The sequence below is a fragment of the Amblyomma mixtum genome, chromosome 2 (assembly GCF_055824585.1).
Source record: "Amblyomma mixtum isolate Tamu chromosome 2, ASM5582458v1, whole genome shotgun sequence".
In the NCBI taxonomy this organism is placed as follows: Eukaryota; Metazoa; Arthropoda; class Arachnida; order Ixodida; family Ixodidae; genus Amblyomma; species Amblyomma mixtum.
The window spans coordinates 145,819,558-145,846,802 of NC_143013.1; the positions used below are offsets into that span (position 1 = coordinate 145,819,558).

The 27,245-nt window shown below is 44.3% G+C and overlaps 1 long non-coding RNA gene across 2 annotated transcripts in view; it reads left to right on the forward strand.

The window, feature by feature from the left end:
• LOC149361169 (uncharacterized) overlaps window positions 1-25,847 on the forward strand; it is a 67,320-nt gene extending 41,473 nt beyond the window's left edge. The window contains exons 1-3 of one of the 2 annotated variants that reach the window (XR_016288916.1): window positions 6,287-7,105; window positions 11,638-11,715; window positions 12,702-25,847. This is a non-coding gene — a long non-coding RNA (uncharacterized LOC149361169). Of the gene's footprint in view, window positions 1-6,286; window positions 7,106-11,637; window positions 11,716-12,701 lie in introns of those variants that run through there. The other variant, XR_016288915.1, reaches the window with a different exon arrangement.
• Window positions 25,848-27,245: the final 1,398 nt, after the last annotated feature.

Genomic DNA, 27,245 nt, shown 5'->3' on the forward strand with positions numbered 1-27,245 from the left:
CAGCAAAAACAGCAGTGTCATCATCACGCCACTCCTCTTTGACGTGCTGCATGTCGGACGCTGAAGCCTGTTGCTGCACATTACTAGGAAAGCTAATCTCAAAGCACATCTTTTTTCGTGGCTGCTTTTTCTGCGGTGCGATTCTCTTGTTACTTGCTCAGCCATGAAACAACTTCACAAGAGCAAGGGTCATGACTGCTGGCTCCGTTGAAGGATGCCCGGGCGTAGGAGTCATGTTTGGTCAAGCTGTATGAGTTTCAGAAGTTATTTGACCCTGAATTGTAGTCTCTTTACAATCATCACGTTCCGCGACTTGCCGGCTTTGAAGTTGACTCCTGTCACTATCTGTATCATCGCATGCTTCCTTAACACACACTGTGTTTTGATGCTTTTCTACTTGCTTACAGTTTTTTTACTGTTTCATCTGCCACTGAAAACATTTCTTTATTTGTGGCGTGAGCCATAACTTTGTCAACGAATTTGTCACACTCTCTCATCCTTTCCATAAATTCACATTTATTGCATTCTGCTAAAATACTTGCGAATGATGAGAAATGTTTACTGGTATATTTATACCTAGCTTCTATGGTATCAATCTTTAGGTCTCCCTTTGTTGCCTTAGTAAAAAGTTATGTCTATGTTTTGATGCAGGAAAGGGACATCAGTTTGTATGAAGTTCGATTTTAGCCATTGCTGTGCAACACATCTTTTATCAAAAAGCTCTACATTTTGTTTTGCTTTTACTGCAAAAATTGTGCCTACATGGCAGCCCATATCGTCTGTTAAATGTGCACACTGCCATGCTGTTGGTAACTGTGTAACATTTAGTACTTATATGGACCAATTGTTGGTCATTGGATATCATACACTTTCCATCGCTGTGAAACACGTCTTTTATCAAAGAGCTTTACATTTTGTTTTGCTTTTACTACAAAACTTGTGCCTACATGGAAGCCCATACCGTCTGTTAAATGTGCACGTGCATACTGCCATGCTGTTGGTAACTGTGTAACATTTAGTACTTGTATGGACCAATTGTTGGTCATTGGATATCATACACTTTCCATCGCTGTGAAACACGTCTTTTATCAAAGAGCTTTACATTTTGTTTTGCTTTTACTACAAAACTTGTGCCTACATGGAAGCCCATACCGTCTGTTAAATGTGCACGTGCATACTGCCATGCTGTTGGTAACTGTGTAACATTTAGTACTTGTATGGACCAATTGTTGGTCATTGGATATCATACACTTTCCATCGCTGTGAAACACGTCTTTTATCAAAAACCTCTACATTTTGTTTTGCTTTTACTACAAAACTTGTGCCTACATGGAAGCCCATACCGTCTGTTAAATGTGCACGTACACACTGCCATGCTCTTGGTAACTGTGTAACATTTAGTATTTGTATGGACCAATTGTTGGTCATTGGATATCATACACTTTCCATCGCTGTGAAACACGTATTTTATCAAAAACCTCTACATTTTGTTTTGCTTTTACTACAAAACTTGCGCCTACATGGAAGCCCATACCGTCTGTTAAATGTGCACGTGCAACTGTCATGCTGTTGGTAACTGTGTAACATTTAGTACTTGTATGGACCAATTGTTGGTAATTGGATATCATACACTTTCCATCGCTGTGAAACACGTCTTTTATCAAAAACCTCTACGTTTTGTTTTGCTTTTACTACAAAACTTGTGCCTACATGGAAGCCCATACCGTCTGTTAAATGTGCACGTACACACTGCCATGCTCTTGGTAACTGTGTAACATTTAGTACTTGTATGGACCAATTGTTGGTCATTGGATATCATACACTTTCCATCGCTGTGAAACACATTTTTTATCAAAAACCTCTACATTTTGTTTTCCTTTACTACAAAACTTGCGCCTACATGGCAGCCCATACCGTCTGTTAAATGTGCACGTGCAACTGTCATGCTGTTGGTAACTGTGTAACATTTAGTACTTGTATGGACCAATTGTTGGTCATTGGATATCATACACTTTCCATCGCTGTGAAACACGTTTTTTATCAAAAACCTCTACATTTTGTTTTGCTTTTACTACAAAACTTGCGCCTACATGGCAGCCCATATCGTCTGTTAAATGTGCACACTGCCATGCTGTTGGTAACTGTGTAACATTTAGTACTTATATGGACCAATTGTTGGTCATTGGATATCATACACTTTCCATCGCTGTGAAACACGTCTTTTATCAAAGAGCTTTACATTTTGTTTTGCTTTTACTACAAAACTTGTGCCTACATGGAAGCCCATACCGTCTGTTAAATGTGCACGTGCATACTGCCATGCTGTTGGTAACTGTGTAACATTTAGTACTTGTATGGACCAATTGTTGGTCATTGGATATCATACACTTTCCATCGCTGTGAAACACGTCTTTTATCAAAAACCTCTACATTTTGTTTTGCTTTTACTACAAAACTTGTGCCTACATGGAAGCCCATACCGTCTGTTAAATGTGCATGTACACACTGCCATGCTCTTGGTAACTGTGTAACATTTAGTATTTGTATGGACCAATTGTTGGTCATTGGATATCATACACTTTCCATCGCTTTGAAACACGTTTTTTATCAAAAACCTCTACATTTTGTTTTGCTTTTACTACAAAACTTGCGCCTACATGGCAGCCCATACCGTCTGTTAAATGTGCACGTGCAACTGTCATGCTGTTGGTAACTGTGTAACATTTAGTACTTGTATGGACCAATTGTTGGTAATTGGATATCATACACTTTCCATCGCTGTGAAACACGTCTTTTATCAAAAACCTCTACGTTTTGTTTTGCTTTTACTACAAAACTTGTGCCTACATGGAAGCCCATACCGTCTGTTAAATGTGCACGTACACACTGCCATGCTCTTGGTAACTGTGTAACATTTAGTACTTGTATGGACCAATTGTTGGTCATTGGATATCATACACTTTCCATCGCTGTGAAACACATTTTTTATCAAAAACCTCTACATTTTGTTTTCCTTTACTACAAAACTTGCGCCTACATGGCAGCCCATACCGTCTGTTAAATGTGCACGTGCAACTGTCATGCTGTTGGTAACTGTGTAACATTTAGTACTTGTATGGACCAATTGTTGGTAATTGGATATCATACACTTTCCATCGCTGTGAAACACGTCTTTTATCAAAAACCTCTACGTTTTGTTTTGCTTTTACTACAAAACTTGTGCCTACATGGAAGCCCATACCGTCTGTTAAATGTGCACGTACACACTGCCATGCTCTTGGTAACTGTGTAACATTTAGTACTTGTATGGACCAATTGTTGGTCATTGGATATCATACACTTTCCATCGCTGTGAAACACATTTTTTATCAAAAACCTCTACATTTTGTTTTCCTTTACTACAAAACTTGCGCCTACATGGCAGCCCATACCGTCTGTTAAATGTGCACGTGCAACTGTCATGCTGTTGGTAACTGTGTAACATTTAGTACTTGTATGGACCAATTGTTGGTCATTGGATATCATACACTTTCCATCGCTGTGAAACACGTTTTTTATCAAAAACCTCTACATTTTGTTTTGCTTTTACTACAAAACTTGCGCCTACATGGCAGCCCATATCGTCTGTTAAATGTGCACACTGCCATGCTGTTGGTAACTGTGTAACATTTAGTACTTATATGGACCAATTGTTGGTCATTGGATATCATACACTTTCCATCGCTGTGAAACACGTCTTTTATCAAAGAGCTTTACATTTTGTTTTGCTTTTACTACAAAACTTGTGCCTACATGGAAGCCCATACCGTCTGTTAAATGTGCACGTGCATACTGCCATGCTGTTGGTAACTGTGTAACATTTAGTACTTGTATGGACCAATTGTTGGTCATTGGATATCATACACTTTCCATCGCTGTGAAACACGTCTTTTATCAAAAACCTCTACATTTTGTTTTGCTTTTACTACAAAACTTGTGCCTACATGGAAGCCCATACCGTCTGTTAAATGTGCACGTACACACTGCCATGCTCTTGGTAACTGTGTAACATTTAGTATTTGTATGGACCAATTGTTGGTCATTGGATATCATACACTTTCCATCGCTTTGAAACACGTTTTTTATCAAAAACCTCTACATTTTGTTTTGCTTTTACTACAAAACTTGCGCCTACATGGCAGCCCATACCGTCTGTTAAATGTGCACGTGCAACTGTCATGCTGTTGGTAACTGTGTAACATTTAGTACTTGTATGGACCAATTGTTGGTCATTGGATATCATACACTTTCCATCGCTGTGAAACACGTTTTTTATCAAAAACCTCTACATTTTGTTTTGCTTTTACTACAAAACTTGCGCCTACATGGCAGCCCATATCGTCTGTTAAATGTGCACACTGCCATGCTGTTGGTAACTGTGTAACATTTAGTACTTATATGGACCAATTGTTGGTCATTGGATATCATACACTTTCCATCGCTGTGAAACACGTCTTTTATCAAAGAGCTTTACATTTTGTTTTGCTTTTACTACAAAACTTGTGCCTACATGGAAGCCTATACCGTCTGTTAAATGTGCACGTGCATACTGCCATGCTGTTGGTAACTGTGTAACATTTAGTACTTGTATGGACCAATTGTTGGTCATTGGATATCATACACTTTCCATCGCTGTGAAACACGTCTTTTATCAAAAACCTCTACATTTTGTTTTGCTTTTACTACAAAACTTGTGCCTACATGGAAGCCCATACCGTCTGTTAAATGTGCACGTACACACTGCCATGCTCTTGGTAACTGTGTAACATTTAGTATTTGTATGGACCAATTGTTGGTCATTGGATATCATACACTTTCCATCGCTTTGAAACACGTTTTTTATCAAAAACCTCTACATTTTGTTTTGCTTTTACTACAAAACTTGCGCCTACATGGCAGCCCATACCGTCTGTTAAATGTGCACGTGCAACTGTCATGCTGTTGGTAACTGTGTAACATTTAGTACTTGTATGGACCAATTGTTGGTCATTGGATATCATACACTTTCCATCGCTGTGAAACACGTTTTTTATCAAAAACCTCTACATTTTGTTTTGCTTTTACTACAAAACTTGCGCCTACATGGCAGCCCATACCGTCTGTTAAATGTGCACGTGCAACTGTCATGCTGTTGGTAACTGTGTAACATTTAGTACTTGTATGGACCAATTGTTGGTAATTGGATATCATACACTTTCCATCGCTGTGAAACACGTCTTTTATCAAAAACCTCTACATTTTGTTTTGCTTTTACTACAAAACTTGTGCCTACATGGAAGCCCTTACCGTCTGTTAAATGTGCACGTACACACTGCCATGCTCTTGGTAACTGTGTAACATTTAGTACTTGTATGGACCAATTGTTGGTCATTGGATATCATACACTTTCCATCGCTGTGAAACACGTCTTTTATCAAAAACCTCTACATTTTGTTTTGCTTTTACTACAAAACTTGTGCCTACATGGAAGCCCATACCGTCTGTTAAATGTGCACGTACACACTGCCATGCTCTTGGTAACTGTGTAACATTTAGTACTTGTATGGACCAATTGTTGGTCATTGGATATCATACACTTTCCATCGCTGTGAAACACGTCTTTTATCAAAAACCTCTACATTTTGTTTTGCTTTTACTACAAAACTTGTGCTTACATGGAAGCCCATACCGTCTGTTAAATGTGCACGTACACACTGCCATGCTGTTGGTAACTGTGTAACATTTAGTACTTGTATGGACCAATTGTTGGTCATTGGATATCATACACTTTCCATCGCTGTGAAACACGTCTTTTATCAAAAACCTCTAAATTTTGTTTTGCTTTTACTACAAAACTTGCGCCTACATGGCAGCCCATACCGTCTGTTAAATGTGCATGTGCAACTGTCATGCTCTTGGTAACTGTGTAACATTTAGTACTTGTATGGACCAATTGTTGGTCATTGGATATCATACACTTTCCAACGCTGTGAAACACGTCTTTTATCAAAAACCTCTACATTTTGTTTTGCTTTTACTACAAAACTTGTGCCTACATGGCAGCCCATACCGTCTGTTAAATGTGCACGTGCAACTGTCATGCTGTTGGTAACTGTAACATTTAGTACTTGTATGGACCAATTGTTGGTCATTGGATATCATACACTTTCCATCGCTGTGAAACACGTCTTTTATCAAAAACCTCTTACTACAAAACTTGTGCCTACATGGCAGCCCATACCGTCTGTTAAATGTGCATGTGCAACTGTCATGCTCTTGGTAACTGTGTAACATTTAGTACTTGTATGGACCAATTGTTGGTCATTGGATATCATACACTTTCCATCGCTGTGAAACACGTCTTTTATCAAAAACCTCTACATTTTGTTTTGCTTTTACTACAAAACTTGTGCCTACATGGCAGCCCATACCGTCTGTTAAATGTGCACGTGCAACTGTCATGCTGTTGGTAACTGTAACATTTAGTAGTTATATGGACCGATTGTTGCTCTTTGGATATTATACACTTTCCAGGTTCTTTCATGAACATTTCAGATTGTTTGGCCACCTGTTCCCTTGCATATTGTGTGCATTCTGCTGACGCCAGCAAATAAAATTTGTTAGTGTGGCGAGTGTCAATGCCAACTTTAGTTTCTTTGAATTGACATGACTGACTGACAGGGTATCATATTTTATGTGTTTTATCTGACCTCTCACTCCCTCCACTAGATGCATTTCACGCCTCAGAAATTTCTTCAACTTTTGGTTATGACTCCCCATCCTATTGTTTGTATTATTTCCTGCAGTGCACACATTACTCCGATAGGCGTGAACCCACATAGTCATACAGCTATGCCAGTTTTTATAATAATGTGCAAGAAGAGTTTTATCATCTTTTAGTACAGTTTTGAGATCGAGGAGCTGTTCTTCATGAATGTCAACATCTCAAGTGAAAGCTAATTTGGTAATTATGGTTTTCACATTACTCTTATCCATGGTGTTTGAACTGTGCTGGGCTATTTTATTATGCAGGTGCTTCAGAACATGCCAAGAGCACAGCAAGATTCTGCACTGAGCCAAGATTTCGGTGACTATATTCATTTCAGTGAAATCTGTGTCCATTACTACAACCTTTCATTTTTGCTTAACACCTGGATTTAGCTTAGGAAAGTATCTAAGAATAATTTTAGGATTTTAGTTGTCTCTCACTGAAGGAATACATAACATATGGGCCTCCCATAACTTCTTCCATCCTCACAAAGCATTGAATGCAAGACATAACCCTCTCTTTTTATTTTATAGGTGTCATCAGAGAATAATACCTTCGGGTACTTTTCCGCTAACTGGGTCATAAGCTTTGATTGGAGCGGTATGAATAACAGGTCGCCATTAGTACTTTTTTCTACGTCAATCTTCCACCCCATTTCACTAGAAAGAAGCTTCTCCAACTCTTACAACAAATGCTGACCATGACATGCAGTGTTTTCTATTTTATGACCTACCCTGTGCTTCAGGTTTCTGATGTCCTAAGATGTCATCAGTTTTTCTGTATGCCTAAAAGCAGCTTCCCTGATGTCTTTTGGGTTTGCATTGCAAGAAATCAGATCTGCTATATATTTTTTTTTCAAAGGACATCCTTTGTTTTTCCACTGCTCAAAGCTGACCTTGAATTCTCTGTAGGTTTTCAATTTGGTACCTCTGGAGGGGTTTACACCACCTCCTCCAGTTTGGCCCAGTGACACAGCGTTGGACTTTTCAGTTTCCTTTTTGCCATAACTCGATGGCAGGCTACTCTGTTCTGGATGGCGGCTAATGCTGCGCTCCCCACTCCCTGCCTCAGCCGCATCTGCAACGCCTGAATCCTCAGCTTGTGCCATTTTGTCGCGTTGTGTACAAAGCTCCCCACCAACCGAGTGCTTAAGTGTCCTACTATTGCCCGCCATAGTGTTGCCTCTGCTTGTCGAAGATCGGGAGACAGCACTTTGTTCTTGATTTGCACCTGCAACAACAAATCCACATGCCCAGCCGTGTCCTGTCACTTCTTCCATAACAGACACAGCTTGTTCAGCCCCTGCCTTCGTACTGAGTGCAGCATTGCGCTTTGTGGCCTCTTCATTTTTATTACTGGTCTTAGCCATAAAACATCTGATGTTTACTTTCATGTGGCTGCCCCAGTGCCAGCAAAGTGTGAATGACCGATTGCTTCTTCCTTTCCCCAAAATGCAAGCCATAGATCTGGGTATCTCTGTTGTAGTGCCAGTGCAGCGCTGGGGAACCGTAGGTGGTTTTTTGGAATAGTGAGCGGCACCTTTGTGCGCCTTCTGACTGATCCAGACACCGCCAACAAGTGCAGGGGCATATGCGCGGCACATTTATTTATTTACAGTCGAAACCCGCAATAACGAAATCGCCAGGGACACCAAAAAAATTCGCTTTCGCGAGAATTTCGTTGCCGCGAAAATGAGACAAAAGATAGAAAACAGCCCGCAAAAAGAAAATTTATTGCCAAAAGTCAGTCAGCTTAGTTTGCCGAGCCTTGCCTTGCAGCAACTTCATGGTTCTATTCTCACACTGCAAGAAGTGATCCATTGCCACGTCGTCGTGTGCGCCTAAGAACGACCGGATCGTGTCAAAGGCGTCCAACACATTCCTCGGGTTCGGGTTTACCGTCTCTCCATGTTGTGGACCTTGGTCCTCGGTGTCGTCAGTTTCGCACACGCTGCTGATGATAGCCTCATCGGTCATTTCTTCATGGACAACTACGTCGTCATCAGCGCGAACGAAATTATCGACACTGAGGCCATCTGGAAAAACATAGTTGTCGACGGCACAAAGGTGCACCCCATGCGTTGGCCAGCGATTGCGGCACTGCACTGGCAGCACAGTCATCATGAAGTGTCTCTTCAAGCACGTTTTCATTTGGCGACTCGTCCACGCATGATGTCTGCTGAGTGGGGGCGAAGCCCGCATGCTTGAAACAGTGCTCAATGACGGTCGGACGCGTCGCAAGCCATGCAGCGGCCAGCATCTCAAGAGCCATGAACAAGTCCACGTCGGTGGGGCGCTTGTGATGAGGGTTAAGAATGAGACGCTGAATTAGCCTCTCTTTGTAGGCGCACTTCACACTTCGCATGACGCCTTGGTCTAGTGGCTGCACAACAGAAATGCACCCGGGCAGAAAAAAAAACAACCGCACGTTTGTGAGCTCCATATGAACATGATGGGCGGTGCAGTTGTCTAAAAAAAGATGCACCAACCTGCCTGCCTTTCTCATGTCCGCATCGAAGGCCTCAAGCCAGCTGGAGCGGGTCATCCATGACTTCCCGTTCGAGGTGTACTGGACAGGCAGCGTGCGGTTCCCCTTGAAGCAGCATGGCTTCTTGCTCCGGTCAATGACAAGAAGCGGCCGTTTGTCACATACTGTTACGCGCTGCTTGCTGTGCTTCCCTCCGTGGCATTTTTGACCTTTCAGGTCCAAGGTCTTCGAAGGCAGCATCTGATAGAATAGACCCGTTTCGTCCGCTTTATACACGTCTGAGGGTTCGTACTGCCCCAGGATTTCTCGGCAGTCAGCTGCCACGACGATGTTGCCACCGGGTCCACTCCTGCTGCTTCTCCCGAAATCACCTTGGCCACAATATCGTGACTGGCTTTAAAACGGCTCAGCCAGCCAGCGCTTGCTCTGAATTGGTCATGCCCGAGCATGCAGGCAATGTCCAGAGCCTTCTGTTGCAGCACTTTGCCAGACAGAGGCACTTTGTTTGTGCGCTGTTCACAGAACCAGGCAAACGCCGCCTTGTCAACGTCCGGGAACGCCGCAGCCGTCATTGTTTTATGCTGTGCTCGAGCACCATTCTCAAGTGCACCGAGAATGGCTGCCTTGCTTTTCAAAATTGTCAACAGCGAGCTGCATGCAATCCCGTACTCGTCGGCGATATCCATTTTTTTTCTGCCTTTTTTCTGCTTGAGCAATGATGGCAGCCTTCTCTTGGAGAGACAAAATTCTTCGTTTTTTGGCTGGCGGAGATATCTCAAACGCAAACGTGCCGACTGCTGCTCATACACACCGCCACCGCACACAACAAACACATGTGCACCGCTCGCAGGCCTAAAAGTGCAGTGCCGATGATCTAGTGTCGCCCCCTGATGGTGTCGCTGCGAGGCTGCCTTCCCTGAACATAGCCTCCGAGATAAACAACCACGCGGAACCGATCACAGAGGACATGCGCTGCGCCGGTATGGTGGCTAGCACCGGCTCAAGGTGGCTAAAGTTTTTAAAGTCGTTTCGGCTGCAAGGTTGCCAGGCGCCAACAGTCTCGCTGCAGCCACGCAAGCGCGCTATTGCATTTTGCTCAATTTGAGTGCTTTTTTGACGCTGTTATTCATAATATGGGAGACAGTACGCGGACCGACGTTGCAGAAAATTTCGTTATCGTGGGATTGCGGTACGAAAATGTTTTGTTACCGAGAGATACGAAATACATTGGCCCCTATGGGCATTTGCCGGGAATTCGGAAATATTTCGTTGCGGCGAGAATTTCGTATTCTCGAGATTTCGCTATCGCGGGTTTTGACTGTATTTACATACCTACAGCGCCCCTGCAAGCATGAGTGTAGGGGGAAAAGAAAAAAAACAATACGAGTGCACAGATGATATAATACAAATTCTGCAACAAATTGAAAAGCATGAAACAAGCAGTGAAAAATAAAATGGTATGTATACATGTAGTTGTCTTTATATTTGCATCAGTTAATCACACTATCATGGTGAGTGCAAAACACAGGTATGAGAAGTTAAACGAAATGCTAAAACCCATTCAAAAAGAATATTTTTCAGATTCTAGATAAAAGCCTAAGGGTTTCCGGAAACAATTTCTGCAGGCAAAACATTCCACTTATGTATTGTCTTAGGGAAGAAGCTGTTCTTCAAAGAAGATGTCTGCTCGTGTAGATACATATGTTGGTTTCTCTAGATATCTATCTTTATCGATGCCTGTTCTAGAGTTATTGATATTATAAAATAGCGACATGCGCAGGTCGCTATACTCATTAATTGCTTGCTGCAAGCATTCCCTGCCCCCACTACACCTGTCTCTTCATTTCCTGGGATTGCACAGTGCCCTGTTGTGCTCTGACAATACTTCTTACAGCTTTCAAGACAAACAAATCAGCGCTCGAAGAAGTTGTACAAAGAGAGTATTGCGGTAGCAAGGGTGACAAAAGGCATGTATCTCGACCAGAGAGTCCAGAATGAAAAGAAACCCATCTTCTCATTGTAGAACTAAGACAGCGGGTTATCAGAGTTGGGTGAAGTAGTTTCATCTTTGAAGGCCATTGTCTCAAATAGGTGCTCCTTTTCCTCTGCGCCGCCGCGGTGGCTCAGTGGCTATGGTGCTCGGCTGCTGACCCAAAAGACGCGGGTTCGATCCCGGCCGCGGCGGCTGGAATTTCTTTGGAGGAGAAATTCTAGAGGCCCGTGTACTGTGCGGTGTCAGTGCACGTTAAAGAACCCCAGGTGGTCGAAATTTCCGGAGCCCTCCACTACGGCGTCTCTCATAGCCTTAGTCGCTTTGGGACGTTAAAACCCCATAAACCAAACCAAACCTTTTCCTCTGCTAGCCAAGTCCAGCGTTCCCATGAGCCGCTAGTACCTCTCGGTGGTGGAAACTGAAGTGTTGAGAAAGTCAAGTTGAACAGGTGAGTCAAGTCAATAGTGGTTATAGCCCCGTTAGAGAAAGACGAGCAGTGTGACTCAGGAGTTTCTGGAACGTATCGCCCCTCTTTGTATATATAATGATCAGCACAATTTCCATTGGTGTCTCGGGGAATCTGGTAGCATGGACACATGTGAAAAAGTCTGTCATTGAACCACTTGGTTTTCACTTGAACTCCCATTATCCTTCGGATGAGTTCGTCGTCCAATTTGGCAGAGCTTTCAATCAACTTCCTTGTGGTGATCATGAGGTCCCCCACACTGCGTAGGAGTTGGAAGAGATTGTAGTTAGTTTCACTGGACTCGTATATCACGGAGGTAAGGATCGGCTTGAGATCATCAAGAGAAGCGGCTGCTGCAATTTTGTTGACTTTGTACACTTTGGTAACACCATATTTACCCGTTTTCTATTTGTCTTTTCCGTGTTCGGCTCCAAGTCGTACTTTCAAGATGATATTATGATGACTGCCGATTCCGTCTTCATCAACATCGAGGATCACCCCTGACGCTTCACCTAAACGATGCAGGAAAGGTAATTGACAAGTCAAGGGGGAGCTCTCCTGCTGGTAACAATGGACATCAACCTCGAAGGAAAATGGGGGCTTCAACCTACCATACAAGATGGTTGTCTCCTTGTCCAGGGTGTGGTAGTCATCCTCCAAGCTTATCGTGTCTCCTCGGGCAGTGACAGTGTAAGAAAACACTCCTGTGGTGTTCATGAGAAGGTACACCGGGAATTCTGAGACGTGCCAACCACACCTCCAGGTTGAAATGCAGCTGTGACGAGCAAAGACCATCCATTCCTCATTGAGCCCATTGTACTCCTTGGACTTTGACCAGGTCAAGGCGCTCCTAGGATCAAAGCATTTGTCAGCTTCACTGCCCCAGCACGTTTCTCCTTTCCTTGGGGGGTGCTGGTGTGTCTCTGCAGAGCGTTGCTACTCTTGACGTTCTCAACATCTAAATGTAGGTTCGCTGTCTGGCATGAAATGCTGTGCTGCCTTGATGCCTGCACTGTGCTGCCTGGTTCCGACTGCCTGTACCAATCGTTCTGAACAAGACTGGATGCTGCAGTGCGCCAATGGACATGATACGGCACTCCTTGTGGTACACTCCCACACCGCCGACAACTGCTGGAGAACGAGCGCAACGTGTTTGCCCGGATGGCCGCCGCTGCCGCTTACCACTCCGAGTAGATGGTTTGGCACGTGGCCCACCACTTGTCGCCTGTGGCGGAGAGGCTTCTTTTTCGCACTGCCACCCACAGTCGTTGCGTACGTCTTGGTGGAACTTAGTAGTAGCCATACTAGTAACCATAGTAGTAACCACATTACTGGCTTTACATGGACATTTAGATAGAAGTGAGATCCATCATATTCATTACCTGGTGCATTCCACTAAGTGGATTGACCTCATATAGTGAATCGTACATAAATTCTGTATTAGCAGAGCCTCCACAGTTGCTCACTGTGACCCAATGCTCAGGATATGGAATGTACAGAATTTTGATAAATTTGCCCTGTTTCTTGAATTGCAGTTTTTGCCCACAGAGTGTCCTGAAACCCACATCTCTTCTGGAAATCTCTTAGAAATTATAAATTGTGCAGTATTTATGATATTGTCTGGCAGTCACCCTGAGCCTTGCAAATCCTTCACATCCACAGAGGTTATTTTGTAGGGATTCCAGCTCGTGCGATTGAGAACGGCTTCAGTAAAAACAGCAGTGTCATCATCGTGCCACTCTTCTTTGTCGTGCTGCATGTCGCACGCTGAAGCCTGTTGCTGCACACTACTTAGAACGCTGATCTCAAAGCACATCTTTTTTCTCAGCTGCTTTTTCTGCGGTGCGACTCTCTTGTTACTTGCTCGGCCATGAAACAACTTCACAAGAGCAAGGGTCATGACTGCTATCTCCTTTCAAGGATGCCCGGGCGTAGGAGTCATGTTTGGCCCAGCTGTATGAGTTTCAGAAGTTATTTGACCCTGAATTGTAGTGTCTTGACAATCATCTCGTTCCACGACTTGCCGCTTTGAAGTTGACTCCTGTCACTATCTGTATCATCACATGCTTCCGTAACACACACTGTGTTTTGATGCTTTTCTACTTGCTTACAGTTTTTTACTGTTTCATCTGCCACTGAAAACATTTATTTCTGGCGTAAGCCATAAGATTGTGAAAGAATTTGTCACACTGTCTCATCTTTTACACAAATTCACATTTACTGCATTCTGCTAACATACTTGCAGATGACGAGAAATGTTTACTCGCATATTTATGCCTAGCTTCTATGGTATCAAGCTTTAGATCTGCCTTTGTTGCGTCGCTGAAAGTTATATCTATGTTTTGATGCGGGAAAGGGACATCAGTTTGTATGATGTTCAATTTTAACCATCGCTGTGAAACACATCTTTTATCAAAAAGCTCTACATTTTGTTTTGCTCGTACTGCAAAAATCTGCCTACATGGCAGCCCATACTGTCTGGTAAATGTGCACGTGCACACTGTCATGCTGTTGGTAACTGTGTAACATTTAGTACTTATATGGACCGATTCCTGGTCATTGGATATCATACACTTTCCAGGTTCTTCAATGAACATTTCAGATTGTTTGGCCACCTGTTCCCTTGCATATTGTGTGCATTCTGCTGACGCCTGCAAATAAAATTTGTTAGTGTGGCGAGTGTCAATGCCAACTTTAGTTTCTTTGAATTGAGCATGACTGACTCACAGGGCATCGTGTTTTCTGTATTTTATCAGACCTCTCACTGCCTCCACTAGCTGCATTTCACGCCTCAGAAATGTCAACTTTTGGTTGTGGCTCTCCATCCTATTGTTTGTATTATTTCCTAAAGTGCACACATTACTCCGATAGGCGTGAACCCACATAGTCTTACAGCTATGCCAGTTGTTATACTAATGTGCAAGAAGAGTTTTATCATCTTTCAGTACAGTTTTCAGATCGAGGAGCTGTTCTTCATGAATGTCAACATCTCAAGTGAAAGCTAATTTGGTAATCATGCTTTTCACATTACTCTTATCCATGATGTTCGAACTGTGCTGGGCAATTTTATTAGGCAGGTACTTCAAAACATGCCAAGAGCACAGGAAGATTCTGCACTAAGGCAAGATTTCAGCGATTATGTTTATTTCAGTGAAATTTTCATCCATCATTGCAACCTTGCACTTTTGGGTAACAACTGAATATAGGTCTAGAAAAGTATCTAAGAATAATTTAGGATTTCTGTTGTCTCTCGCTGAACAAATGCATAACATATGGGCCTCCCATGACTTCCGTCCTCACAAAGCATTGAATGCAAGACATAACCTCTCTTTATTTTATAGGTGCCATCACAGAATAATACCTCCGGGTACTTTACTTCTAACTGGCTCATAAGCTTTGATTGCAGGAGTATGAGCAACAAGTCACCATTAGTACCTTGTTCAACGTGAATCTTCCACCCCAATTCACTAGGAAGAGGCTTCTCTAATTCTTACAACAAATGCTCACCATGATATGCAGTGTTTTCTATTTTATGACCTACCCTGTGCTTCAGGTTTCTAATGTCCTAAGATGTCATCAGTTTTTCTGTATTCCTAAAAACAGCTTCCTTGATGTCTTCTGGGTTTGCATTGTAAGAAATCACATCTGCTATATCATTTTTTCAGAAGACATTAACACACGGTATTTTGAGTACCACATGAAAACTTGAGAACCTGTTTTGTGGTTGTGATCCTCTTCTGTGCTTGTAATTTCATAGAATGGGTTTGGAGGAGGCCGAAGCACAAGTTTTCATTTTGCCTGGCAGCCTGATCCATAATGTTGATTCGGCCGGATGCTCTTCCCCCTGATATTGGGTTGGCTCGCATAACAAGTGAAAGTAATGTGTATGTATAGAAATATTCTTTCACTTTTGTCTTTGACAAAATCAATTGGCTTTTTGTCGGATTTTGAAATGCAGTTGGGTGGCATCTTTTATTATTCCACTGCTCAGAGCTGACATTGAATTCTCTGTATGTTTTAAATTTGGTACCTCTGGAGAGGTTTACACCTCCTCCTCTTCCAATTTGACACAGTGTTGGACTTTTTAGTTTCTTTTGTGCTATAACTCGATGGCAGGCTACTCTGTTCTGGATGGCGGCTAATTCTGCACTCCACACTCCCTGGCTCAGCCACATTTGCAACGCCTGAATCTTGAGCTTGTGCCATTTTGTCACGTTGCGTACAAAGCTCCCCGCCAACCGAGTGCTTAAGTGTCCTACTATTGCCCACCATTGTGTTGCCTCTGCTTGATGTCTGGTGATGTCTAAGACGAAACCTACGTATCAGCTAGAACCACGTCCATGATTAATTTAGAGATACTACAAACAGGCAATTTATACAAAATTTATATATCTATCACTGTTCAGTGGTACAACAATATGCAACAGCACATTTATGTCCCTTCTGTTCAAACCATTTTTTGATCATGAACTGAAAGATATGTACTCTGTGCTTGACTGCTTGCGGCCAGGCCCTGCCAAAAAAAGTGGTCGCACACTGTGCTGTTTTCCAATGATTTTTTTTATGCGCATATCGTATATTCGAACGTTTATTGGAGAAGTTTGGTCTCTCTAGGTCTCATAAGGCCAGAAAATTCTCTTACCTTCAAGAGCTCCGTTAGCAAGGCGGTCTTGGCAGGTGTCCATAGCTCCTCTTCAGGTGGCGGTGCGGCTGGAAAGGGCTGGAGCAGACGCTTGCAAGACTACTGATGTCGCACTCTGCTCGACGTGAAGCCTAGCGTTTCCAGGTGCGATGAGGACAGGGTCGCCGACTGCACACACACACGCACGTCGTGGTGCAAATGGGCAAAACATCAAATGCGTTGATCTCCTACAATCTTTTTGTTTTTGCTGCAAACTGAGACTGCCGGCAGTCTGTAATCTAGAGCAGAAAAAAAGTTCGTATACTCACCGTTGGTAATATAAACGAGCTTATTCTCGTGAAGAATAAGTTGTCCATCTTCCGTGATGCACGTCCGTGCCTGCAGTTCGGTGCTGTCTTCCGCTCATATATTTACGACGTGGTCCATTGGGGCGAGCATCCGTCGCGGTCACGGCTGCCATTTCAAATATGGCATTGTGTGTTCAAAAACCCCGCATCTTTTCTGTCGTCTGCTAGCTACGCTTGTAAAAATCGCAGTGTAAAAAGTGTAGTTTGCAAGCTGCACTTTTTGTTAAAAAAAATGCGTTCATTAGGTGGGCAGAGCTACACTATTTTTACACTGGCAAAAAAAAATGATTTTATGATGGACTGGCTACACTAGTGTAGCCAATGTAGTTAAAAAAAAATGGCCCTACTATTGCCCACCAATGTGTTGCCTCTGCTTGCACAAGATGGCAAGACAGCACTTTTTTCTTCATTTGCACCTGCAACAACAAACCCACATGCCGAGCCGTGTTCTGTCACTTCTTCCATAACAGGCACAGCTTGTTCAGCCCCTGCCTTCGTACTAACCATGGGTGCAGCGTTGCGCTTTCTGGCCTCTTCATTTTTATTACTGTTCTTAGCCATAAAATACCTGATGTTTACTTTCATGCTGCTGGCCTCGGTGGCAGCAACGTTTGGATGACCCATTGCCTTTTCCTTCCCCAGAATGCAAGCCACAGGTCAGGGTTTCTCTGTTGTAGTGCCAGTGCAGTGCTGGGGAACCGTAGCTATGTTTTGGGAATTGTGAGTGGCACCTTTGTGCACCTTCTGACTGATCCAGACAACGCCAACAAGTGCAGGGGCATATGTGCGGCACATTTTCTTTAATTGCTTGCGGCAAGCATGCCGTCCCCCACTACACCCGTCTCTTGATTTCTTGGGAGCGCACAGTGCCCTTCTGCACTCGGACAATACGCCTCCTTACAGCTTTGAACATTAACTTTGGGGTGTGCTACTGTGTCTCTGCAGAGCGTTGCTACTCTTGACGCTCTTGACATCTAAATGTAGGTTCGCTGTCTGGCATGAAATGCTGTGCTGCCTTGATGCCTGCACTGTGCTGCCTGGTTCCGACTGCCTGTACCAGTTGTTCTCAACAAGACTGGATGCTGCAGCACGCCAATGGACACGGTACGGCAGTCCTTGTGGTACACTCCCACACCGGCGACAACTGCTGGAGAACGAGCGCAACGTGATTGCCCTGATGGCCGCCGCCGCCGCCTACCACTACCAGTGGATGGTTTGACTCCTGACCCGCCACATGTCGTCACTGGAGAAGACGCTGCTTTTTTCACACTGCCACCCATAGCCGTTGCCCACATCTTGGTGGAACTTAGTCTATTAGTAACCACATTACTGTCTTCACATGGACAATTATATAGTTAGAAGATCCATCATATTCATTACCTGGTGCATTGCACTGAGTGGAACGTCCTCATATAGTGAATCATACATAAAAACTGTATTAGGAGAGCCTCCACAGTTGCTCACTGTGACCCAATGCTCAGGAAATGGAATGTACAGAATTTTGATAAAGTTGCCCTGTTTCTTGAATTGCACTTTTTGCCCAGAGTGTCCTGAAACCCACATCTTTTCTGGAAATCTCTTAGAAATTATACATTGCGTGGCATTTGTGATATTGTCTGACAGTCACCCTGTGCCTTGCAAATCCTTTACATCCATAGAGGTTATTTTGTAGGGATTCCAGCTCGTGCGATTGAGAACGGCTTCAGTAAAAACAGCAGTGTCATCATCGTGCCACTCTTTGTTATGCTGCATGTCGCACGCTGAAGCCTGTTGCTGCACACTACTTAGAACGCTGATCTCAAAGCACATCTTTTTTCTCAGCTGCTTTTTCTGTGGTGCGACTCTCTTGTTACTTGCTCGGCCATGAAACAACTTCACAAGAGCAAGGGTCATGACTGCTGGCTCCGTTGAAGGATGCACGGGCGTAGGAGTCATGTTTGGCCCAGCTGTATGAGTTTCAGAAGTTATTTGACCCTGAATTGTAGTGTCTTGACAATCATCGCGCTCCACAACTTGCCGCTTTGAAGTTGACTCCTGTCACTATCTGTATCATCACATGCTTCCGTAACACACACTGTGTTTTGATGCTTTTCTACTTGCTTACAGTTTTTTACTGTTTCATCTGCCACTGAAAACATTTATTTATTTGTGGCATGAGCCATAACTTTGTCAAAAAATTTGTCACACTCTCTCATCTTTTCCATAAATTCACATTTACTGCATTCTGCTAACATGCTTGCAGATGACGAGAAATGTTTACTCGCATATTTATGCCTAGCTTCTATGGTATCAAGCTTTAGATCTGCCTTTGTTGCGTCGCTGAAAGTTATATCTATGTTTTGATGCGGGAAAGGGACATCAGTTTGTATGAAGTTCGATTTTAACCATCGCTGTGAAACACATCTTTTATCAAAAAGCTCTACATTTTGTTTTGCTCGTACTGCAAAAATCTGCCTACATGGCAGCCCTTACTGTCTGTTAAATGTGCACGTGCACACTGTCATGCTGTTGGTAACTGTGTAACATTTAGTACTTATATGGACCAATTCCTGGTCATTGGATATCATACACTTTCCAGGTTCTTCAATGAACATTTCAGATTGTTTGGCCACCTGTTCCCTTGCATATTGTGTGCATTCTGCTGACGCCTGCAAATAAAATTTGTTAGTGTGGCGAGTGTCAATGCCAACTTTAGTTTCTTTGAATTGAGCATGACTGACTCACAGGGCATCGTGTTTGCTGTATTTTATCAGACCTCTCACTGCCTCCACTAGCTGCATTTCACGCCTCAGAAATCTCGTCAACTTTTGGTTATGACTCCCCATCCTATTTGTATTATTTCCTAAAGTGCACACATTGCTCCGATAGGCATGAACCCACATAGTCTTACAGCTATGCCAGTTTTTATAATAATGTGCAAGAAGAGTTTTATCATCTTTCAGTACAGTTTTCAGATCGAGGAGCTGTTCTTCATGAATGCCAACATCTCAAGTGAAAGCTAATTTGGTAATCATGCTTTTCACATTACTCTTATCCATGATGTTCGAACTGTGCTGGGCAATTTTATTATGCAGGTACTTCAAAACATGCGAAGAGCACAGGAAGATTCTGCACTGAGGCAAAATTTCAGTGATTAAGTTCATTTCAGTGAAATTTTCATCCATCATTGCAACCTTGCACTTTTGCTTATTGCTTAAAAACTGGATATAGCTCTAGAAAAGTATCTAAGAATAATTTTAGGATTTCAGTTGTCTCTCGCTGAACAAATGCATAACATATGGGCCTCCCATGACTTCCGTCCTCACAAAGCACTGAGTAGAAGACATAACCTTCGCTCTTTATTTTATAGGTGTCATCAGAGAATAATACCTCCGGGTACTTTTCTTCTAACTGGGTCATAAGCTTTGATTGGAGCAGTATGAGCAACAAGTCTCCATTAGTACCTTGTTCAACGTGAATCTTCCACCCCATTTCACTAGAAACAAGCTTCTCTAACTCTTACAACAAATGCTGACCATGATATGCAGTGTTTTCTATTTTATGACCTACCCTGTGCTTCAGGTTTCTAATGTCCTAAGATGTCATCAGTTTTTCTGTATTCCTAAAAACAGCTTCCTTGATGTCTTCTGGGTTTGCATTGCAAGAAATCACATCTGCTATATCATTTTTTCAGAAGACGTTAACACACGGTATTTTGAGTGCCACATGAAAACTTGAGAACCTGTTTTGTGGTTGTGATCCTCTTCTGTGCTTGTAATTTCATAGAATGGGTTTGGAGGAGGCCGAAGCACAAGTTTTCATTTTGCCTGGCAGCCTGATCCATAATGTTGATTTGGCCGGATGCTCTTCCCCCTGATATTGGGTTGACCCGCGTAACAACAAATGAAAGTAATGTGTATGTATAGAAATATTCCTTCACTTTCCTCTTTCACAAAATCAATTGGGTTTTTGTCGGAATTTGAAATGCAGTTGGGTGGAATCCTTTGTTTTTCCACTGCTCAGAGCTGACCTTGAATTCTCTGTATGTATTATATTTGGCACCTCTGGAGAGGTTTACACCTCCTCCTCTTCCAATTTGACACAGTGTTGGATTTTTAGTTTCTTTTGTGCTATAACTAGATGGCTCTGTTCTGGATGGCGGCTAATGCTGCACTCCCCACTCCCTGCCTCAGCCGCATCTGCAACGCCTGAATCCTGAGCTTGTGCCATTTTGCCATGGCAAAATGCCATTCTGCCATGGCAAGGCAGCACTTTCTTCTTGATTTGCACCCACAACAACAAACCCACATCCCGAGCCGTGTCCTGTCACTTCCATGGCAGGCACAGCTTGTTCAGCTCTTGCCTTCGTACTGAGTGCAGCATTGCGCTTTGTGGCCTCTTCATTTTTATTACTGTTCTTAGCCATAAAATAGCTGATGTTTACTTTCATGCTGCTGGCCTCGGTGGCAGCAACGTTTGGATGACCCATTGCCTTTTCCTTCCCCAGAATGCAAGCCACAGATCTGGGCATCTCTGTTGTAGTGCCAGTGCAGTGCTGGGGAACCCTAGGTGGTTTTTTTGGAATAGTGAGCGGCACCTTTGTGCGCCTTCTGACTGATCCAGACACCGCCAACAAGTGCAGGGGCAAATACACGGCGCATGTTCTTTGATTGCTTGCTGCAAGGATTCCGTGCCCCCACTACACTTGTCTCTTCATTTCCTGGGACTGCACAGTGCCCCGTTTTGCTCGGACAACACTTTTTACAGCTTTCAAGACAAACTTTGCGGGGTGCTGGTGTGTCTGCAAAGCGTTGCTACTCTTCACGTTCTCTACATCTAAATGTAGGTTCGCTGTCTGGCATGAAAGGCTGCGCTGCCTTGATGCCTGCACTGTGCTGCCTGGTTCAGACTGCCTGCAACAGTCGTTCTGAACAAGACTGGGTGCTGCAGTGCGCCAATGGACACGATACGGCAGTCCTTGTGGTACACTCCCACACCGCCGACAACTGCTGGAGAACGAGCGCAACGTGTTTGCCCAGATGGCCGCCGCTGCCGCTTACCACTCCGAGTGGATGGTTTGGCATGTGGCCCACCACTTGTCGCCTGTGGTGGAGACACTGCTTTTTTCGCACTGCCACCCACAGTCGTTGCCCACATCTTGATGGAACTTAGTGTAGTAGTAACCACATTACCTTCGTTATTGTGTGCAGGAAAATTCACCTCATCTGCCCAATGTCCAGCCAGAGCATCAGCACGAGCTCTGTGCATTTGCACATATGGTGGCTGCCTACAAACACCAGTGCAGGTTTGACACATGGCGCCCCCCTTGTCGCCAGTGGAGGAGAGGCTGCTTTTTTCCACTACCACCCACAGTCGTCCACATCTTGATGGAACTTAGTGTAGTAGTAACCACATTACCTTCGTTGTTGAGTGCAGGGAAAATCACCTCATCTGCCCAATGTCCAGCCAAAGCATCAGCACGAGCTCTGTGCATTTGCACATATGGTGGCTGCCTACAAACACCAGTGCAGGTTTGACACATGGCCCCCCCCTTGTCGCCAGTGGAGGAGAGGCTGCTTTTTTCGCACTGCCACCCACAGTCGTTGTCCACGTGTTCGTGTAACTTAGTGCAGTAGTAGCTTAGTGCAGTAATAGCTTCCTCCATACAGGCACTTACAGACAACATAGTTATAAAGCCAGCATTGTGAATTTGTATGCATTTCATATGAGTTTACACCCAAAATTTCACAGAGATTTGTCAAAATAAGCAAAATTAGTTAAATCCTATCTCCAAAGAAAACAAAAATAACTTTCCTTTTGAATGCACATTTTGTAGATTAAACAGCACAGCATACTCTAGCCATTTAGTTGTGCACTGCAGCTCTTGACTCTCCATAAAATGTAGGAGCAAACACTTGGCAGCTCATTGGCTGCCATGCTCGTTGCTACCACTGACAACAATCTTGCATCGCATTTTGAGCCATCTGCCAAAGCCATTTAGCTAGACATGGATAAGCAGACTTCAGCACCCAGCTTCATTGCTGGGCTCAGCGGCAGTATACCGATGTGTAATGATGCAATCGTCGCCTCTAGCCACATTGAAGGGGAAAAAAATAAATATACAAAATAGTGAACATATTCTGCAAACCTGGCAATCCATGCCGTTTCTAAGAGGAAATGAGTGTCACTAGTATCCCTTTCATTATATATACTGTGAAACAAAAACAACAGTGCACGACAAATGAAGACAACGTGCATCTACTCTAGTGGTGTGCTTTCAAATGCTAGTTATAGCACACACTGCTTTGCATTTTCGTTAGCATGTATAACTTATGTTCGGTTTCACTATGATGAATGCTACTTAGATGGAGTTGCACTGATTTCTGTTATGTTTGTTGTACTTCCCTTCCTGTGCATGCAGTGTACATGTGATGCAAGAAGAGCGAAGTAGCGGGTACAGGCCAGGTCAATAGACACCCAACACTGCTTTTACTTGTTGCCCTTCGAAAGGCAAAGAGAGAGTGGTGAAGAGGGCTAGTACTGACTGGCCTAATTCTGCACGTTAATGTCTTTTCAGAGTTTGTTTCAATCCCTTTCAATTTTGTTTGGAAGGCCACAAATGTACGTTTCTTCTTGATTGACGAAATTTATGGAGACACAGGTGTCAGCCACCTCTCTTGGTAACACCACATCAAAAACTGTCATGTGACAGGAAGCACTCCCTAATGTGAGGGGGAACAGCCAGGTTGTCAGAAATGATCACAGGCCTGCAGAGAAGAATGCAGCTGTTCACTTCCTTCAAGAACAGTATTTTCTCAATGCGCTTCTAGTCTCCACTGTCCGTCCGTACAAGTCGTGTCTGATTTTGATGGTCTCTCATATGCAGTGCTGCAATATATCTGCTTGCCCTTTATGAACTGCTCATATTCCATGCCACATGTCACAGAAACCCCACAGCAAAGCTGAATTTTGTCCTGCTCAGAGGTGCTGAGGGCTGTGTCTTTGCCTTTTCCTAAGAGAGAAAGGTCATGCACTTTCAAGGCACTTTTTACAGGTGTGTAGCCTATCAAGCCCTTGCAGACCTGCTTTTCTTATTTGTAAGAAGGTCGCCTTCAATAAGCCAGTGAAGCTTCTGCAGCATGATCACTCTTTCTGTAATTTGGTGCGGCAGACCATTTGCTGATGACACAAGCCACACAATGCTGCCATTGCCATCCTCAAATACGAAGGCTGAGCGAGCCCAAGGTGTTGCAAGACATGAACGTTGAACGTCATGAATGCCATCTCATACAGTGTCTGGCAGCGGAAAACAAAGGTGTTCAGAAGAGTCTCTGAAATGAAAAACAATTACTTCACGTGACCCTAAGAACTAATTTTAAATAATTCCATAGAATAAATTTTGAACTGTTAAATAGTGATCTTATTTTTGCTATTAACCATATCGATGCAGTGTTAGATTATGCAAGTATTCTTACAAATTATGTCCCAACTTGTGATAAGGCAGAACTTATGAACAAATGAGAGTGGCATAACTTTACATCACATATATGATTTACCACACTGCAGTGAAAAGATTAATTTTTTGTTACAACATGCAAATTTTGCTGCTAAGTTGGAGGGTTTAGAGTTCATGGTTTAAAATGACAAAAAAGAATGATAAACATAGGTTGAATTCATTTTTTGAAATTTGGTTTAATCAAAAAATATTCTGTTAGGAACGGGGCCACAATATCCCACCGCTGCCACCAGTGTTGAGAACGGGGCCACATGCCCACCGCTGGAACCAGTGTTAAAGATGGGGCTTCTATCCCACCGCTGGAACCAGAGTTGAAGACGGAGGGGTCCTGGAGATGACTAACTCGTTTAGCCTCGCAGGTACCGGCTCCGAATGACGATGTCGGACTGCGTTACCGAGGAAACTGTACAGAAGGGTTTATTCTACATATTTACAGATGAGAATCGAATCGAATGCAATGCGAATCTCCGATCACACAACAACATTCCGTTAAATACGGTTCGCGTTCCCTAGATCCCTGACTGGGGAACTTGGTTCGAATAACGTTGTCCAATCGGATGGGCCATTGATGACGCTGGCGGTACCACCCACGGCAGGGCGGTGCTGATGCCCTCTCGCTCTCTCACAGCTCGGGGGATGAGAAGGGGAAGACAGTCATCAAACACAGATGCATCACCTTGACCACTGCCGCAAGTGTTCTGTGCGTTGCCTCCGTGGGAAAGCAGAATCCCGCAGTCTCCTCGCAGGTGGTTGAACCTTCTCGAACTCCCCCGCCGGATGGCCGAAGCACGAGACCCATTCGACACAGCGTCTTTCAATTAGCAGCCTCGCTCAGCGTGACCTTGCGTAGCATCATCCCGTTCGGTGACCCGAAGGCCGACTCGGCCAACGTATACCGCTGCTTCCGCCGTGCTTCATGTGCATCTCTGCTTCCAGCGTTGTTGCTGCTGTGCCAAGTTCTCGCCGCATCTTTGCCTAACGACGACACTCGTCTGACAGTAATTTCTCCCAGGTCCGTGGGACACACCCTCCTTCGATCGGTTCGGAGGTTCGGTGATTTGGAGTGCAACAGCCCCGGCCGTCGTCGTCTATGCTTCTGCCGCCGGCGCCAGGCCTCGTCATATCCCTTGCTTTGCGATGAGTCACACCCGGTTCCCAGGGCCACGTTGTCCACTCTTAACAGCTCGTCCGCGGCCCGAAAAATCTCGAATGGCCAGCGTTCACGACCGCTGGGCAGGAAGAGATGAGGCTGGAGTCGGGTGGAAGGGCTGGTTTCCAGTAATGGCATCCAAGCTCGAACATTCAACAAAGAATGGCATCAGTGGACTGTTCCACGAGACAGGGCACTGACCCACAAGCAAGCGCTCGGAATTTGCCAAAGACCCACCAGGCTTCCCACAATGACAACAAATGTTTACTAAATCATGACAGAATTTTGGCGCAATTTTGGTGCCGAGAAAGCGCAAAATATCCCCTTTGAAATCGCCAAAGACGGACTGCTTGTACCAAGGTTAAAAACAAAAACCCACACACAGTAGGTGGTCCTACCAAGTACTCCTGTCTACAACCATCGGCTGAATCCATCAGCATTTCCGTGCGGTTTTCCCTTCCTGAAACGCATCAAGAAATTGTTTTTGGAGAGCAGGGCTCCGTCTAAGCAAGCGACCATTTTTGGGGGGACAAAACTGTCATAATCATGTTTGAGACGATGGTCAGTCTCAAACATGAACTTTGCGCCGTTCAAGTAACTCTGGTAACCCGACATCTGTGCCGCCTAAACCAAACGCGCGCTCTTTGTCTAAAGCGCTTAACGCTTCTCTACATGTCAGCCTGCGGCTGACGTACTGAACATGGTGCTCTTCGTGGCCGTCGCCAACTTGTCTTAATATAGCACCCAGTTCTCTATCACTGGCGTCACACTGAGCTTCTTTAACAAAATAAGTGGCCCGAATCAAAGGTCTGGACACGAGCGCTTCCCCCAGACGAGTTTTCTCTTCGGTCATTTCAGTGTACGTCAGTGAGGCTCCCTTTTCGTAAGGTGTCAGTCAATCAAGAGATCAACGCTCCGCCTACGCGACGCTAAGCGTAGTTCTACTCGAGCGGCACTCCTGTGAAGGCCGTTATCTCTTGGTAGCATGGGAAATCGACACCTGTGATTTCTAACTCAGTGACGCCCTAGCCTTTCTAACTCAGTGACGCCATAGCCCTTGTCTAAGGTAAGGAAAAAAAACTAACCTCCGATCAACTCGTTTTAACTCAAAAAGCAGCCTTTCCATGCCTGATTTCATAAACACACAAAAAAAGAGGAATAAAAAAAAAACAGCTACTTCAAATCGCCACGCGGGGGGGAAAGCTGACTCCCCGCCGCCGAGTTGAAAGGATTAGTCTTTCAGACGCGCCCGCCGGGGTCGCGCTTTGACTGATTGTACTGCGGTCAACTCGTGACAAAAGGCTGCAGAAAAAAACGATCCCCTACTCTCACTGTCGTTTCCGCGCCCCCTCGAGGCTCTCCGAAAACCTTGGTCGCTCCTACAATGTCGATAACCGACTCTGGCTCTGGACAACGAGCAGTGACCAGCGCGAGAAGGTGCCTCTTTCTCTCGCCCCAAGCAGGAAGCTCGGCTACTCATTCGCCATGCGCGCTTCCTAGAATACGGTGCCAAATGTGAAGGACGATTCCATTTCAAGTGCGCCCGCCGAACACGCCTGCATGTGTCGTCTCGGTTGTTCGACGCCTGCGTTCGCATGCGCTGAGCACCGCGCAACCTTGCGCTTTTTGATCTCTTGGGACGCTTTGCTTTTTTTCTAACTGGCTCTTTGTCCCGACATCGCGGTCTAGGCTTTCTTACAGGCCGATGCCCCTTGAAGCACTTTGCGCTTGTTCTGGTCGGAAGACGTGCTCTCCCCTTTTCATTACTGCGGTCAGCCTTTGACTCGCGTGCCGCCTGACCAGTAACTGCAAGCGTAAGTTTACGAGGCGCAACGCGGGAAGGCTTCGCCTTTCCTTCCACCGCATTTCTTTCTTTCG